At 38.4% G+C, this 15,374-nt stretch overlaps 1 protein-coding gene across 2 annotated transcripts in view; it reads left to right on the top strand.

Annotated features, from left to right (window-relative positions):
- BMPR1A (bone morphogenetic protein receptor type 1A) overlaps positions 1 to 15,374 on the top strand; it is an 83,783-nt gene that overhangs the window by 35,965 nt on the left and 32,444 nt on the right. Inside the window, exon 2 of one of the 2 annotated variants that reach the window (XM_030487495.2) lies at positions 4,560 to 4,681. The exons of the other annotated variant lie outside the window; for it this stretch is intronic. The gene's annotated coding sequence lies outside the window, so the exon portion shown is untranslated. The remainder of the gene's footprint in view (positions 1 to 4,559; positions 4,682 to 15,374) is intronic. 2 annotated transcript variants of the gene reach the window in all.

Here is a 15,374-nt window from a genome sequence, read left to right as displayed (position 1 = left end):
GGTTTTCCTTAAGAAATTCATATCCTTAGATGTGAACTTTGAAGTAGGATTTGGAAATTTGGCGTGGCTGCTTTCCCTTTAGAATTCCACTCAAATTTCACAGCTACAGTGGACTTCTAAAAGCAGTATACTCACTATTTTTCAAACTTTCTCGCTTATGGCAGCTCTGGCTAAATTTTCTAGTGGCAGTCACGAGACTGTTAACTGAAGTATCTTCTAGGCTGCCATCTGGGCCTGCAGTTTATTTCCTTTGTGCATAGATTTCTAACAAAAAGTCTTTTGTTTAGGACTGTAGTTTCTTTGAAATTGAATAATTCTGCTTCCGAAACCTCTCCTGTCTATGGTTAACAGAGCCATCAGCTGACCATAAGATCTCTGACACTGCGTACCTAGATGTGTTCCTAGCACCACCTGCTTTTCTCCTTCTTGTCTTTGCTCCCACCCCAAATCTCAGACTCTAAAGGTTATTGCCCCGTTGTTTTTTTTTCTGATTTCTTTATCTGCTATCACCATAACCCATGTCTGTGACATGATTTGAATTTACAGGAACTCCAAAACAAGTTCTGTTTCATAGATTGAGATAAAGGTATGATTAGCTGAACAGCTAACTGCAGAAGTGACACGCTGCTGGCTGGAGGAAGTAAAAGAGCAGGAAAGAAATAACTGGAAGTTGGAGCGAATAGAGAAGTATTTAACTGTAGTTTGTAGCAGTGAATCCTTGTATGATCATGTGCTTAATTGCTATTGAATTACATCGACTATTATGTTACTTTAACTAAAGTTACTTTCCAAACTTAGGTTCCTTAATTTTGCATTCAAAATGAACCCCTGAGTTACAGATGTGTAATAGCACAAAAATTTACTATTTGCATACTTCTGTTTCTAAAAGCTGTGGGAAGTCAATTCTCATTTAAAGGTAGAACCCACCTGCACATCCTGTCTTCCTGCAACTGCAGATTTGCCACGTGCCAACCTTTTATGTCTGTTTCTGGGCTCAAAGCTGTGGTGCTTATTCAGCTATAGATTTGTCAGTTTAGTGAAGTGCTTATAGCCACATCAGGAATCCTTCATGTACTTCTAGTGTCTTATTCTGCTGTGATATTTCTAGTTCATACTGAAGGAATGAAAGTTACATATCCCACCCACACCCCAAATAAAGGGCAGTTCTCAAATTTTGGCAATTTCCCCAACTGCAACAAGTAGCCAAGGTCCTTTGAGTAGGAAGAGGTAATTTAAGCTGAAAACTGGTGGGGCAGTTTGAACAAAGGGGAAACAAATTGAAGGAACAGAGTGCAGGGAGAATTAAGCGCCAGGAAAGTTTTATCATGAAAAGAAGAGACAGGTGAGGGAATGAGTTGGATGTAGCCCTGGAGCTGGAGGAACTGGAGCTACTGAGAAGGGAAGCAGGATCTAGAGATAAGTGGGAAGACAAGAAAAAGCAGTCCACAGTCTGAGTACAGTTTCATCCTCTAGGTGAGTCAGTCTGACTTGAGCTTTGCCACTGTGAGTCCCTCCTGTCTGGCCTGCTCATGGCTGTTGGTTCCTGCCTTCATGTCCCGCAGTGAGGTTTAGGAATCAGCTCTGACTGTTACCAGGGACCAGCCAATGACAGCAAATTTGCAGTTCTCTGGGTTAAATAGGTAACTACTGTATTCATGTAATTCAGATTTTTATTTCCCTCAATTGAGTGCTGGTATTTCTGAATTCATAGTATATGAAGATCACGAATTTAATCCTAACATTTAGGAAAATTCCCAGATAAATCTAGATTTAATATGTAACTAACTAGTGACAACCACTGAGAGGCTCTGTACTTCTGAATTTGTTTGTGCTTCTTGTAGTCATTGCAGTAGACGAAGTTGTAATAAAGTGAAGGTGGAGTTGTGCAAATAATTTATTGAATAATTTTATTTCATTCTTAATGGCATTTCTCCAGAAGATGTCATCAAGAATGGTACTAAACATTTTGAAAAACTAAATCATTAATAATTAAGCATTTTGGATGCATGTATAAAATAAATATTTCACTCAATTGATTTTTTTTTTTATAAAATTAAGCATGTTCTTATGTAGCATCTTATGTAATGGAAGAAATAGTAACGCAGTGAGGTCACTCGCATAAATTAATAATTATTCACTTCAGCCCCATCTATGGCAGAGGTTTTGTAGTTCCCCTTTTAAAAAAGGGAGAGATGAATTTGGAACTGACACAAAAATTTGTTAAGTCATAAAAGAGGCTGTGTCCATATTACCAAGCAGTGTGGTGTAATTGGATCAGATCTGTCATGTGCTGAGAACCTGGCATCCACACTATACAGGTGGTGAGGGGTTTATTTCAAGCTGGTCTTCATCTGATTCTGTGGCTGAATTCCTGTCAGTGGTTGGAGCTTGTACAATGCACACCTGAAGCCCATTCTCTGATTTAGTTTTACTCAAAAGAAATCTGGTTCATGTAGTTGGAGACTCCTTTGCAATGTAAAGCAAAGCAAGGAAAATAGAGTTGTTTGGGAGACTGACGACAAAAGTACAGCCCTGATCTGAATTAGAGGCTAATATAGACATACCTAGAGTCATCTAGGTATTGGCAGATCTGGAAATTAACTAAAATTTTGTTTGGTAACAGAGCTTGTATATGTGATACATGGCAGTGGGATCAGGAAATGCAAGGAATGCTTACAGAAATTGTCAGTTATTAAGAATTTCATCAATTTGGGAGTTTAGAAAAAAACATCAGGAGGACGTAGTTTTAAAAACAAACAAAAAAAGCCCAGACCGGCATTGTTCAGAAATGTCTTTACCCTTGTAAAGCAGCGTCTTTAAATAATACAAAGTGGCCTTTGTATAAATTTGATACTAGATACAAGGGGATTGGAGGTGCTGTAAACGCAGAAAGCACACCAACTTTTTTCTGGTTTATAGTTGTTTCTTTTGGAATCCAACGGAGGACAAACTCAAGTTCCTTGGTTATAGAGAGGAAATGGACATATTTTGCAGATTCTTTAAAGAAGCGAAAACAATCTCCACAAACACTTTTTGCATGGCAAGAATGTTTTTTCAGTTTTACCATGGAAGAAATAACAGTCAAATGTCAGCCTGTCTGCTCAGTGGAGACAGTTGTCTTTAAGAACGGGTGCTATCTGATATTCAGGATGGTTTCAGGTTACCATTTTACACAAATTTATTATTTATTACCAAGACTATTAAACCTCAGTGGGTGAGGAACAGTGCTTATAAATGGACATGGAGACAGAAGTATTCTGACCTTCTTGTTATGGTAAAGGTCTTTATTGGTGCTTAGGAAAAGAGAAGGAAAGTGGATGCTGAAACTCTTCCTCTGCTGGACATCATGCAGGCACATGGCTTGTCTGCCCCAGTGCTGTTTGCCTTGGCATTCAAAAATAAGTCATTACATCTCTACACTGTAAGATTTCTAACAGTATAGCTGGATTACTGATGTTTAAGCCTTTGTGTTACTTTCAAGTTTATGTTTGAAGTTGTAAAACTGAGACTTCTAAATGATAAAAATCTTGTCATCTTTTTGAAAACTCTGGATGATGGAAACATTCAAAAATTGTGACACTCATAAAATGGGAATAGTTGGCAATAGGTGGTATGTGCTCAAGATGGAATCTAAGTAATAAAGCTGATAACTAACTTAGCTATCCACAATGCATTTGAAAACACTGAGACTTGACACAAGTCAGACTTGTTAAGAGTGCTGGTTAAGAGCCTGTGCTGTGCTTTCCTCTAATGCTTGGACATATGCCAGTTCAGAAACACAAACAAAAAAATCAAAACCAACCTGTTGCCAGTACTTTTTTTTCCAAGTTCTTGTTTTGCTGCTTCTTCCCAGGAGTAATTATGCCTGTATGCAGCTACAATAAACCTATTGATTATTTCTTGGTGTATTGCGGTTACTTGTGTACTGGAACTAATGGGGTCACACCAGTGGATTTTTGTTGTGAAACTGCAGTCTTACAGATTCTCCAGTGCTTAGTAAAGACTGGCTTGTGCATTGTTTGTGTTTTCCACTGGTGTCACCGCCAAAGTGTCCTTTCTCTAGTCTGCTTGCTGTTTTTTAAAAAAAAACCAACAACAAAACAAAATGTGGTATCTGAAGGCTTGCAAATCTTGCTGGTATAGATCAGGTGAATCCAGGAGTTACTGGGAGAGATCAGAAAGGCTTGTTCTGTAGAGATTTTTAACATCCTTTCTCCTTGACATCATCATTCATCTAAGACAAACCTGTATTTAAACAAAAAGTTGGAAATGTCTTTTTTTAAAAAAGTATCTGAGTGAATAGTTGAATGATATAATTAAATAAAATAATTTTTAAATGCTTTTTAGTGTCAGTATTTTACAAATATACCGCAACTGCGCAACTGTTATAAATGCAGAAGTCCAAAGTTTTTCCTAGCTAGGAGCAGCTCATAATAACAGATGGCTTCTGTAATACCAAATACCAGTATCTGCAATGTGCAGTTCACATTATGTACTATAAACTGTCAATACAATTTCTTCAGTTATCTCTTAAGTCAAATAATGTTCCTGTTTTACAGATTAGTAGAAATATGCATTTCCATAATATCACCTTTGAACTAATGAAGTGGAAGTACAGATGAAAACAGTCTGGAGGAAGCTAGAAGTACAGTACAGTTTCATTCAATTTCCCAATTCTGAGGTAAGGTTAACAAAATCTTATTTCAAGTATTTCAGGCATAAAAAGCATATGATAAGCAGCCACTATATCTTTTTTTGTAAAAATTTCTGTATGCTAATGACAGTCTTTAATACCATTCTGACAGAGCTGTTTGACCTACTCTCTGTCCATGTTTCAGTTAAAAAAAAAAAGACAAAACAGCAATTACAGAGACATCTGTTACAGAAAGATACATTGGAAAAAAGTTACCACATGAGACAAATTTTATTTGGTACAATCTGCAAACAAAGCAACAGGTAGCATAGATTTGACATACTTATGTACTACTTAAAGGACATGGAGTTGATGCTGAAAATTACGGAGTTTGCACTGACACAAACCCAAGAACTAATTTCCCTCCTTTTGTCTCCCTGAAGATGGGAGCAGATCATTTCTCCTCCAATGAGAGAGACAGTTGAACAATAAATAGCAGTTCCCAAATTGTTTATTAATAGAGGACTCTGCAGATGAGGCACTGTCTTGAAAGGTCATTCTTTTGTCTATCAGAAAGAACAGTTTCTATTCTCAGGCTCGTAAATACAAGCAAATTCCAAAATTGAGATTAAGTGTTTGGGGAACGTGTGCGTATTAATAGAAGACTATATACTTTAAGAGCTATTTGTAGCATTAAATGGCTTCACTAACCTAGATGATCTGCCATGGACGCTAGAACCACATCAGCAGTTGATGTGCTAGCCTGAAAGGATAATTTGTGTTTGGGTAAATCTTGCGGTTTTATAGGATTAGGGGATGGTAGAGGGTAGAGAATGGGTCATCATAAACAGTTCTTTCATCACTCTGACCTCTGTTCTCAATAGTCCCACTCCCATTTAGAGCTGATGCAGTATTTAGAGAAGTAGTGCTGTAATCTTTGTTAATGAAAAATCTCACCCCTTTCATATAAGAGATTTGAGGGAAGGGTAATGCTTGGAGACGCCATGTATAGGTAAGTTCTCTGAATAAAAAGTACCAGTAAATGCTAATTGGTATGTCTTTTGAGATACCATCTGTATTTCCCTCTTGAGTGTCTTTCAGAGGTATCCTGAATTGAAGTGAGATTAAAAATGCATGGTTGCCCTGCTGTTATACAGAAGGAAAGAGAGAAGAGGGTTTTTAGGTGATACTTATTATTTTGCTGTTACGGCTGGGCAAAAGCTTTTCAGTGTCAAGCATCGGGTTATAGGCATGTACATACAGTTGGGTTGAAAACACTGTAATATGATTTTAAAGGGAAAAGCAAAACAAACCCAACACCACCACCCCCCAAACCACCTTCACAAGATGCTGCTTTTTTTTTTTTTTCCCTCCCCATTCTTGTTCACTTTCTTTTAAAATAGTAACAGTATTGGCAACAATTGAGGAAAGGAGGTTGTATTATGCTTTCCCTGTATGTAAATAGCCAATCTGGCAAAAATAAAATGGCAACACCACTCCACCACAAAATCTCTGTATCTTGCTACAGCTTGTCCTGTTTTTACGAAGTAGTACAGGTTTGTAAGTCAACAAGCACACAAACAGTAAGAAGGGAGAATATCAGATCCAAATAAAAATAAGTCCTTCTGCTAATAATTTCTATTCCTGTATATGTTTTACCTCCTGCTTTCAAACCTTTATACTTGAATTTCAATAGTCAGGCAACAAAGACAAAAGGAAAAAAAATAAGGTTATGAAGGCCAAAAGAGGGAAAAACTATAAATATCAAATGTGGACAGAGTACATCGTCCCAGGTGTTGATCAGACATTTTATATACTTCCTGAGCGAGAGATCTGTGCTATTGTATTTCATAGGCTGACCTGCTTTCAAGTGTAATTTTTTGAGCCCATTTATGACTTAACACCCACAAAACCCTGTGGAAGTGAGTGCTTTAGTTTTAAATGTTCGTTATATACACAATGTGCATTTTGCATGCATCTACAACTGCTGCCTGTTAACTCATCTGTTACTTGCTAGTTGGTGCACAGAGAGAAATCGTGATTATATCTCTCTGGTTATGTCCTCCATGTTAAGGTTCAGTGAAGGGTATTGTCGTGATTTGAGCCCAGCCGGTAACTCAGAACCACACAGCCGCTTGCTCACTCCCCCCTTCCTCCCCTCGCTCCCGGAGGGATGGGGAGGAGAATCGGAAGAATGTAACTCCCACGGGTTGAGATAAGAGCAGTCCCGCAACTAAGGTATAACACAAAACCACTACTGCTACCACCAATGATAATAATGATTAGTGAAATAACAAGGGGAGAGGATACAATTGCTCACCACCCGCCGACCGATACCGAGCCCGACCCGAGCAGTGATTTGGGCCTTCCGGGTAACTCCCCCCGGTTTATATACTGGGCATGACGTGCTGTGGTATGGAATACCCCTTTGGCTAGTTTGGGTCAGGTGTCCTGTCTCTGCTTCCTCCCGGCTTCCCCTCCTCCCTGGCAAAGCATGAGACTGAAAAGTCCTTGGTCAGAGTAAACATTACTTAGCAACAACTAAGAACATCAGTGTTATCAGCGTTGTTCCCAGGCTGAAAGTTAAAAAACACAGCACTGCACCAGCTACTAAGAAGGAGAAAAATGACTGCTATAGCTGAACCCAGGACAGGTATCATGACAGTACTCAAAGATGGTTTATTTTAATATTTCTTTAATATGGAATCTCTCTCTTATATAGCCGTTCATTGTCCTTTTGCTAGTTCTACTCTATTTTTTGAGGCAACGTAAAATTTTATTAAATCTTACTTAGTAGGGCAAATGCCTGTCTTTTAATTGCAACTGTGAATTTGTGCAAGTCTTTAGCATTTGTAATGTGGTGTAGTTGATTTCTTAGGGGTATTAAAAACTGGGTTTGGATGACCTCCATTCCCCGCCCCCCCAAATTTAAAATACTCCCTTAGTTTGACTTGCCTGCTGCAAGGCATCAGCTAGGAGGTTAAAGACCTCTGATGTGCAACTACTGAACCAACAACTTTAGTTGACAGTTTAGGAATAAATTCCTACTTTGAGCTTCTAGTGTCTGTAGAGTTGTCATCTTTCTGTCTCCTCCCAAAGCGGTGGTGGTAGAACCATCTTTTCTCATGAGCTTGTTCGTTCAGTAGCTAAGAACACATGCCAAAGTGTTTCAGAATGATATCTGCCAGTGACGAGATGGTGTTCCTGCAATGGTTTTCTTATTAACCATCAAGACTGCATAAGATGTCCTCTGTTCAGTTAGGAAGCAATAACTCTGTAAGGTTGGGTTAGCTGCCACTGAATTTGCTAGAGCTAATTCCATAACAAACAGGCTGAGCCCCTTCAGGCTTAAACCACAAATGGGAAATGCAGGTCAGTGTGCTCAAAGCATTTTCCAGGAGTGGAGTAAGGAGAAGTCCATGTCATCTTTTGAATCAGTTGATCAAAACAGGAAGTGCCAGTGATGCCACTTCAGAGCTGCTCTGTTCTGCAGTGTGCTATCACATGTTTTGCTGGTCTTTTGACTGATATCCTCCTCACAGTGCTTTCCTTCCATTTGGCCTCGTTTATCCTGGGTTGTTCCTGGTGTGTGACCATCTCAACTCAGCATAAAACAAGAGCCTTCCCTATTGGACCAAGACTGTCAGGTTCAGGAAGGTCGAGTTAAGCTGTCCAAGTATGCCATCATTCTACCATTTTTATGTTGGCTCTGTGCAGCTCAGAAGATCCTGTTGAAAGTATAACAGATCACAAAGAAATCCAGACAAGTTCCTATGTAGTAAGAGGAGGCTATATTTTGCGTCTTATCTGTGTATCCGATTAGATGAACATTTCTTTCTGATGGTACTATTTTAAAGCAGTCTAAAGAAGTCAGTGATGGACTAGGTTCCTCTGAACTAGGTTTAGTAGTCAGGAATGTTCTTCTCCAGAGGTTCCAAGGTTACAATGTTATTATAAGTTTCATGAAATGTTAGGTGAAATGTTTCTGAAGTGTTGTAGTTGATATGGAATTGCATGGAAATAAATCTAGGGATACAGTTAAAATATAATTTAAAATCATAAACAGCTACTTGTTAACAAAAGTCTAAGGTTGATTTAGATAAGGATCTTCGTGTAATACCCTTTATCTTCATAAAAAACTGTGTGGTAGAAGCTTGCTAGTTTTCTTATTTCTAATCCAGATATGAAATATCCTTTTTAAAAAAAAATAAAAATGTGTACCATAGCCAAGTCTAGGTAAAGAAGGCATACTTTTATCATCCCTTTAAAGTCTGTATGTTCTGCATTTACAACACAGTACAGGAATTTCAGGATCTTGAGTAATAATTTGAATCTTTTAAAACTTAAATATTCTGCTCTGAAACTTTTCTTTGTTAAAATACTTCCGGTGAAAAATAAGGGTAAATAGTTAGGAAGTAATATTCATGAATGAGTCATCTGGTGTGTAATTTACATATTTTTCCGATTTTTTGAAAACAGTGAAATCTGTTATACTATAGAATGGAAAATAATTTCTTGATGGTACAGGTTAATTAAAAAAAAAAAATCCCCAAAAAACAAAACCACAGTTTTTTCTTCCATGTGCTTTGTCATGAACTGACTTGATATAATAATGGCAGTAGTTATTTCTAATAACATAGAATATTAGGATGGCGTGCTTTACGTGTCTAGGGAAGAAAAGACATAAAACACTGGTTCAGCTACTGTGTGCAAATGCACAGTCTTAAAGTGTAGCACCATTTAAAGTCTTAGGCTGCTAGTGAGTTTGCAAGTTATACTTAGAAATAAGCCAAGTTGCTTAGAAAATTAGTAAGAAAACAGAATAATAATATTCTGTTGTCACAATGGAATAGTTTGAAAAGAGGAAAAGAAAAAAAAAAACCCAACCAACCAAACAGGTGAGGTGGCTATATGCCAAAAGCTAGTATAGTATAGTTGTATTTACTAATAATCTGAAGAGCAAGCTAACAGGAAAAAAAGGCAAGATCATAGAACTATAGAATAGAATCATGGAATGTTTTGAGTTGGAAGGGACCTTCAAAGCTCATCTAGTCCAATCCCCCTGCAATGAGCAGGGACATCCTGAGCTAAATCAGGTTGCCCAGAACCACATCCACCCTCGCCTTGAATGTCTCCAGGGGTGGCACATCCATCACCTCTCTGGGCAATCTGTTCCAGTATTTTACCACCCTCATTGTAAAGAATTTCTTCCTCACATCCAGCCTGAATCTCCCCTCCTTCGGTTTAAGACTGTCACCCCTCATCCTATCCCAACAGGCCCTGCTAAAAAGTCTTTCCCCATCTTTCTCATAGACCCTTTTTAAGAACTGAAAGGCTGCAATAAAGTCTCCCTGGAGTCTTCTCCAGGCTGACAAACCCCAACTCTCGCAGCCTCTCCTCATAGGAGAGGTGTTCCATCCCTCTGATCATTTTTGTGGCCCTCCTCTGGACCCTCTCCAACAGGCCCATATCTTTCCTGTACTGAGGACTCCAGAGCTGGATGGAGAACTGCAGGTAGGGTCTCACCAGAGCAGAGCAGAGGGGCAGAATCACCTCCCTTGACCTGCTGATAATATAGCTTGGGAAAAAATAAAGGGAGTAGGCACAGCTCTAGAATAACTGATGCAGCAAGGATGGTAAAGACAAAACGTACCTTAGTAGTACTTCAGTATGAATTTAGGGTAAGGAAAATATAACTATTTATGTAGGATGAGCTGTGGTCAAATACTTGCTTTAGGGGAGGAAAGGTGCACCTTGCCGCTCTTTCCACCAGAAAAAGGATTTTGGTGTTGCCACAGTAAACAGTACTTTATTTAGTTGAAGTAGTAAGGCAGATAGCTATAAAAATATTAAAAACACTACAATAGATTATGCATGGAAAAGTAGACATTACTGTGACATTTTAGAAACACGATGCCATACCTGTATCTGGAAAGCTGTGACAGATTGTGTTATCTTAGTAAATGGAGACCTGCTACCCATCCATTTTCATGGACCTAGTTATTAGCACTTTCAGTACATGTATAAAGGCAATGAAATGGATGGTCCTCATCTTCTGCAACTCTGTGAATGCACAGATTGGAAAGACAACATATTTAGGACTAAGTATTTGGTTTACACAATCCTCTGAATTCTTGCCTCAGTGAAAATTTGTCTGGTATAGTGTTTATATGTGTATTTAAAAGAATAATTATGTAGATTATCAAATGCATAAGTTGCATGGAAAAAATAAGCATATTCCTGCATTTGTGCATACTGTATATAAACTTTTGAAAACAGCAGCCTCATGTTGCTCATTTTGTTAATGTGAATTTCTTAGAAGCTGTGGCTTGCTTATGTTAATGAGGAAGTTTCTGTGCATTGTTTTGATATAGATAGGTCATCTTGCACTCAAGTTTTAAGTGTTTGCAGTTGAACACAGTCACACAAAATTTGAATCTGTTAGAGAGTAATGCTAGAGGGGTCAGTTGTCCTACCCATTAGGAGAATTTCTACAGTGAAGATGTGCAGAAGGATGCCCAAATAGCTACACTTGACCACACTTCAAACACAGTTTGTTGTTGTTCTTCTGAGATTTAAAATGCCTTTTCTCATTCAAACATGTTTCTTCAGGTTGCTGGTTTTTGAAAAACAACTATTTGTTTCAGTATGAAAAATGTTTCTGTAAAACAGTGTGATCCTTGGCTTTCAATGGAATGAAAGTGATTAGAGTCTGCCTGTAGAAAGGAAACTCCCTGAAGTCTTTGAGATGACAATGTGTGAGAAAAGTGATGTTTGTACAGGTGTCCTGAAGTTCTGTGCATTTTAAATTGTAATAGAATTTGCAAATGTACACTTGTAATCTACTCAGTTTTTTCCCCTCAGCAAATATGTTATTTGCCAGAATCCCCAATCTTTGAATTAATGAGACTTTTTAAATGGGAGTTATCGGGGGTTCTTTATCAGTCTTATAAAAATCGCATCAACAGTTCTGTTGCTCTTACTGTGCCTATACATCAGTAGGTGGTAACTTTCCCCCTCCCCTGCCTGTTACTCAGCCAGAGCCTGAGCAGTAGCTGAATCCTTATGTGGACATAGGGTATAATGAAAAGAAAGCAGACTGTCACCACTCCAGTGATGGGGAAGAAAAATTTAAAAAGCATCTGAAAAGATCTTTTGGAAGTCTTGAAGCAGTGAGAGTGGCTGCTCCTGCTGTTGTTGGTCAGTTGGTTTAATAGGAATTCAAAATCTAATATGAAATGTATTGCATACTTCAAAGCAAGTAAGTCTCCTAATTCCTTGGTCTTGTATATGTTAATTTTAAATGTGTTAATGCATCTGAGAATTTTACAACTGGTAAATTGATAAGCCAAAGTTAATGAAGAGGTGACTTAGGAGGCAGATGGATTTACTTTTTAAGATTTTTAACTTAAGGAATTGTGAAGACATCAGAGGAGATAACTTGAAGGATGATGGGGGAAACGTTTGCAATAAAAAAGTCGTGCCCAAATTATTTCTTTGTAGTAGAGTATGAGCAGTTTGTCACACACCACAAGGGTCAAAGAGAAAAAGTAGGAAAGCATGTGAAGTGCTTTGGGAAAGATGGGAAACATACTACTGATAAAACTACTAAACTCTAAATATTTTAATCTCATTGAGCTTTCTAGTCATGCTTGTTGTGTGTATGTTTTTGAATTTTGTGTGGGGAAAAAATATAATGGTATTACTTTAGCACTTAATGCAGGGAAATAAGGGACTATAACTTAAATATGAACATTACTTTTGAATTGTCTACTTATTGAAAGATTACTGTGTTTAGATTTAGAAATGTCTTTGAAGCTATATATGATGAAAGTATATTGTTTAAACTTTAAAGAAGTATTTTGTGTGCATGTGCATGCCATGTTGTTTCTGTAGTTATTTAACCAAACGGATCTACAATGCACTTGAAGTTTAACTTTGGTTTGCATTAAAATATATTGTCATCTCAGCAAAATTTGCAGAATACTAACAGAGTAAGATAAGCTCAGACACATACATCTAGAGTCTTAGAAATTTCTTCCAGAACAATAATGCCTTCTGACATACCTCACAATTAAAAATTGTATTGCAGATGAAAGTAGAAACTTGAATGCAGAATAGAATTAATTTTAAATTATTTGTACTGTGGAAGCATTTTCTTCATATAGCCATCTAATTTAATAATAAGTATTTGTGAAATAACTGGGTGTGAGCATGTTGTGCTTTATATATAAGCGTTTATCACTATGATATTGAGAATCACTGAGAATAACCAAATACTTTGCAGGTTCCATGTAAGATACTCAATGTTGTAATTACAAGATACTTGCTTTCAAATGGATTTGGGGTTTTTTTGCTTTTTTTCTTTTCTGCTTGGGCTTATGGAAACTTTGTTAACCTACTTACATGTTCTTGCAAACTTTGGAGGTCACTAGTGAGACAGCTTGTGAGGTTACTACCCCCAGCTGTCCACCTTGCTCTTTTGCTGGAGGTCAGTGCCTCTGTGGCAGTATCAAGCAAATGGCAGCTCATCAGCCACAGCTACTCAGAGCACGGCATATTAATTTAAACTGCCGCTGATTCTGGTTTAGGCTATGCTAGACCTGCCACCAACAATACTTGCTCACTTCTCCTGCCCTTGTTGTGGAGGTGGTAACCTCCTAGTGTTTTATGGCTGGAGCTTGTAACTTCATAAAAATATCCCAACATGAGTTTCTAGTCTGAGTGTCAAGGCTCACAGATGACAGAAGAGCTGTTAGCTTATTATATATATATAATTCAAAAGAGTTGTAAGAGAGGTTGAAAGGCCGCATTTTCGGCAATTTAATGTTAGAAGGGCAATATAACATGAAGAGCAAATTAACAGTTAAATGTAATTTGCAAAGTACGTATCTAAAATTTTGTTTCTGTAATAAGAACACTTTGAAGAATTACCCTGCCACATCCATGTTTTATGGGAACATAAAGCAGCAGCATCTACTACTTCGTTTATTTGGCCTATGCAGCTATTAAAAGGCCTCTTTCAGGACTGATGGAGGAGGCTGCTCCTTTGAGAATATGTGTTATTTACAGTGATTTGTGACAACTGCTAGACAGTTTCTTGTATCAGCAGAGTATGGTGCTTCTGTGGGCATGGCAGGCAGATGAGGAAAATGAGGATTAAAGCTTACCTTGCCAAGCAGCATTTTGCATTAGCTAATCATGATGATGTTGAACTTGACACTCTTGTCTCTGCTGTTTTGTATTGAGCAAATGCTGTTAAAGAAGTACTTTTCTCTTGCCCACTGCATTGAGGAGTGCTGAATTTGGTGATTTAAAAATTATGTGGCTTGCTTATGAGGTAACATTTGCAAGTGCGTGTTTATCTTGTTTGCAAAATGATGTCTGAATTGATTTGGACAGCAGTTATCTTACTGGTAGCAGAACAGAAAAATATGTCCATGTTGACAGTTTTAAGTGTTTTGAGGGCAAGTGGTTTGCTTTATGTGAAATGCTCTTCTGTTGACCTTTCTTAAGACTAGATCACATGTAACTTGCTTCACAAGGGACACCATAGTGTCTTGGTCAGATACCAGAGAGAAAGGGTTTGCAGTTTAAGTAGGCAGCAGCGATTCCGGTGTTTAAGGCATGGCTGCTAGCAGTTTGGAGGGGGTTGGTTTGTATTTTTGGCTGAGGGTTATGTTGATAAGTAATGCTTTCTGTCTGTTCTCAATAATTTGAACCTTGTCTTCCAGGGGTAAATAAAAAAAGGGGAGGGGGAAGGGGGCATTAAGGTCTCCTTTTCTGTTATTCTTTCCTAGAACTTACTTATTCTCTGCTCTGTTTGGAAGGTGTATCCTTTAATAACTAAAATCATACTCACAACTGGAGCGTGAGGAGTGAGGGCTCCGTGAATAGCATTATCAAGTTGACTCTTTTGACCTTGGTAATTACCAATCTAAGCAATCGGGTATTTTCGAGCCTTGTCAGACTTGCTTGTTTAGAATTTTATTTATTTTACTGGTTTTTACAAGTCTTGAGTAGGAAAAGAGGACTAAAAGAGAAAATCTGGGGAAAAAACCCCAAACCAAAAACTAACAAAAAAAACCCAACCCCATGTTTATTCTTAAGGGGTAGAGGTCTTCTAGAGGGGAGCTGGCTTGCAGAGGGGGAAAACAGTATTCTTATGCTAATCCACGCTCTGGATAAGGAGCAAAGCAGCCGTGCAAACAATGGAAGTGGAGCCAGAAAGTCTGCTCTGCAGTCTAGCACGCCTTGAAAAGCATGTCAGGCAGGGCGCCTAGGGCTGCCCAGGGGAGGGGCCGAGCAGAGGGGAGGGAGAGCTCTGCTCCAGCTTTGTGGAGCTGGCAGCTAGCCATAAGACTTGAGAAAATCTTACTACCTAGAAAACAAGAATTAAGCGTAGAAGTGAGGGGAAGAGGGAGATAAGTAGTTGCAGCCTATTTATTCATGTTAAAAAAGAACACCCCCCCCAAAGCTTGTTGAATTCTTCTCCGCTTTGTTGCTATTTTCTTCTTTGTACTAAAATTGAAATTCAAGTGTTGTATTTTTTTTAAGTAGTAACCACTTTTTCTAAACAGTGTTGTGCGTGAGGGATGTAGATTTTAGCAACGTGCCCCTACTCAGAAATTAGCTTACACTACCCTCATGCGGGCAAAACGTTTCGATTGGAAAGTGTGCTGGAGCTGGAGCTGCAGGCTGGCCTAACGATGGCACTGGGGGGCTTTGGGGTTTCTATTCC

The sequence above is a fragment of the Strigops habroptila genome, chromosome 5 (genome assembly GCF_004027225.2).
Source record: "Strigops habroptila isolate Jane chromosome 5, bStrHab1.2.pri, whole genome shotgun sequence".
Classification (NCBI taxonomy): Eukaryota; Metazoa; Chordata; class Aves; order Psittaciformes; family Psittacidae; genus Strigops; species Strigops habroptila.
This window is presented reverse-complemented; position numbering and strand designations above follow the sequence as displayed.